Genomic DNA, 3,233 nt, shown 5'->3' on the forward strand with positions numbered 1-3,233 from the left:
AACCCACCGTGGATTTACGCAGCTCCATCCGGGATTTAGAGCAGCAGAACCTGCAGAAACCCAGCGGAGATTTACGCAGCTCCATCCGGGATTTAGACCGGGTGAACCTGCAGAAACCCACCGTGGATTTACGCAGCTCCATCCGGGATTTAGAGCACCAGAACCTGCAGAAACCCAGCGTGGATTTACGCAGCTCCATCCGGGATTTAGAGCACCAGAACCTGCAGAAACCCAGCCGAGCATCCCGCAGCTCCTTCCGGGTTCCGCCCCCCCCGATCCCCGAGTTCCCGTCCCGCTGCAGCCTCCCGTCGTCTCGAGGAAAAAGTCAGCACTGCCAGCCACGTAGCCCCGCACCAGCCCCGCACCAGCCCCGCACCAGCCCCGCGGGTCCCCGCGGCTCCGGCCCCCGAGACAGAACCTCCATCCCGGCTCACCGGGAGCCGGCCAAACACCTCGCTCTCCGTGCGTGCCTTGGGAGCCCACGCTTAAGCCCCCCCACCATCCACGACTGAGCTTCCTTAAAGCCAGCTGCGCCCCAAAAGACCCCGCGGTCCTGGTACCATGGAGGATTTTTGGCCCGCACAGTGGAGCCCTCTGGTAGCCGAAGACAGTACTGCACCGGATTTTCTGGGCCGCGATTTGGCTCCATCTGGTGGACGAAAAAAAGTACTACAAGTAATGAGATAAAAAAAATCTCATTTATGATCACACTTAAACCTTTGGTCTCAGAGAAAAGTGATGAACTAGTTTCACCGAGCTGAACTTAGATCATCAATCACATTTGATTCATATAGCACCTTTCATCCGGGTACATGAAATACAAGGTGCTTTGACACTTTGATTGAAAAACAAGCGAGACCAAAAAATACAAACTGGGAGACCAATGCACTCTGACATACAATATAGAATGTAGCAAATGTATAAAAAGATAAAAGTTCAAGGATTAAGGCTACACAACGCCGGGTGAGGGGTGTCATCTCAGTAAATCCCTCTATACCTGGTGATGGGGCCACAACGCCGGGTGAGGGGTGTCATCTCAGCTAATCCCTCTCTATATCTGGTGATGGGGCCACAACGCCGGGTGAGGGGTGTCATCTCAGTAAACCCCTCTCTATAGCTGGTGATGGGGCCACAACGCCAGGTGAGGGGTGTCATCTCAGTAAATCCCTCTCTATACCTGGTGATGGGGCCACAACGCCGGGTGAGGGGTGTCATCTCAGTAAATCCCTCTCTATACCTGGTGATGGGGCCACAACGCCAGGTGAGGGGTGTCATCTCAGTTAATCCCTCTCTACCTCCATCCAGTCTCCTCTACCACAGCGGGGGCTGCAGGGTAACAGCCTGTGGGAGGGCGTACCCTTCAGAATCTTCCATCAGTCTTGGTTGTAGCATTCGTCTGCGTGGACGTACATCTTCACTTGGGGGAACATAAGACATTATCACTTGGTAATGACCTTATCCGGCTCCAAGGACCGTATGTTTTGGAGGCTAAATGATTAACACTTGTACACTGACTTTCTCTGTATTTTAATCGTGAAGCGCGTGTCAAGACTTAAATGAAGAGGCAGGAAGCTGTCAGTTTCCTTTACAGTGCTTTAATCCAGTCTAGAGAGTGAACTTAGAGATGTGGTGGGTGTGTGTGGTTCTGGAACAAACCAAAGAATAATATAAATCCATAAACAGCCATAAACGTATGTTTCACCATAGCACACAATCCAAATAATAATGTTATTAGCATGAACATCATATACAGAGATAATATGCATACTATCACATTTAAGTGACAACAAAGAAAACCGTCAGTGACATTCAGATAACATAACTAGGAGGAAGATGTTCCTCTTGTATTGTGAAGGAGCCGGTACCGACCGTCACCAGAACAGTCCAGACTCCAGGAATGATGGTTCCCTCCAAACCAGCAGTCGCCAACACGTGTCATCTTCCTGTTGTCGTCAGACAGTTTGTTGTGCGTGTGAATGAAATAAAAACACACAGTTCCACCTCCTCCTCCTGCTCAGAGCTGGTGTGGTCCGTGGTGGTGGTGGTGGTGGTGGGTGGTCCAGCAGCAGCAGCAGGCTCCACCCTGACAGGAGGAGGACGGGGGTCAGACCGGGGGTCAGACCGGCTCAGTCTCTGTCAGGGGGGGGGAAGATGTTCCTCTTTTATTGTGAAGGAGCCGGTACCGACCGTCACCAAAACAGTCAGTGACATTCAGATAACATAACTAATGACTTTTGAACGATTAGCGAAGTAAATAACACTGCTGCAAATACTCACCAGCGGAATTATAAAATATAACAACAAAGAAGTGCTTCCAATAAACAACAACATAACTCACGTTTCTCTGGACGCACACTGAACCACAAACATCAGATTCATGACACAAAGTAATATAACAGCTTCATCCACATCATCAGCTTCTCATCGTTGTCTCTCTTCTTCTACCACGATAAGCAGCACTCAGCGGGATGGAGAGCAGCAGCCCCCCCTGGTGGCTGGATGTTCTTAAATCAACCACTCTGTCAGGAAAACCTTCAGACCAGTGCTACATATTTGATTATTAGTACAAATGTGGGGATTTGGAAGTTCTGATTATTTTAAACCTGATCATTTCTACAGATGTGGGACTTCATGATTTGCTAAAAGTGTTATGGTGGTTGAGTTTCCTTTAAATGGGACTTGATTTCAAGATGTTCATGATTTGGTACTAAAATGTTACATAAGTGATCTTTTGAAAATTGGAACAAACTAAATGGATAAAGAATAAAAAAATGTTTCATGCTGAAATATGTTTCCTAGCATGATAAATCAATTTGATAATTATTGTGAGGAAATGTTGAGGCAGCACTTTTAATGAGTGAATATCAAATATTGGGAAGTGGTGAGAATAAAGAGCAGGATGAACCCTGACAGTCCAGTAGTGACGTCCTGGCTGGAACAGGAAGTGGTGAGAATAAAGAGCAGGATGAACCCTGACAGTCCAGTAGTGACGTCCTGGCTGGAACAGGAAGTGGTGAGAATAAAGAGCAGGATGAACCCTGGCTGCACAGCAACGTTGTGCTCAGATCTGACAGCAGGTTGTAACTTCATCTGGGCTGATTGCAGCTCGGTGATTCCTCTCTGACATCACAGTTGGTCACATGTGCAGCAAACTACCTGCAGCTGAACATGAAGTGAAGGATCTGAGCTGAACTGAGCTGCAGAGAAACAACACGCTGCCGTTCACCGTGAAG

General features: G+C 48.3%; 1 long non-coding RNA gene across 1 annotated transcript; it reads right to left on the reverse strand.

Moving 5' to 3' along the window:
* Nucleotides 1–1,511: 1,511 nt before the first annotated feature.
* On the reverse strand, nucleotides 1,512–2,748 carry LOC133439849 (uncharacterized). Its single transcript, XR_009782222.1, has 2 exons — nucleotides 2,339–2,748; nucleotides 1,512–2,133 (listed from the first exon to the last, which is right to left on the reverse strand). It is a non-coding gene; the product is annotated as an uncharacterized LOC133439849 (long non-coding RNA).
* Between the last annotated feature and the right edge of the window lie 485 nt (nucleotides 2,749–3,233).

This window comes from Cololabis saira, unplaced genomic scaffold, assembly GCF_033807715.1.
Source record: "Cololabis saira isolate AMF1-May2022 unplaced genomic scaffold, fColSai1.1 scf248, whole genome shotgun sequence".
Taxonomy (NCBI): Eukaryota; Metazoa; Chordata; class Actinopteri; order Beloniformes; family Belonidae; genus Cololabis; species Cololabis saira.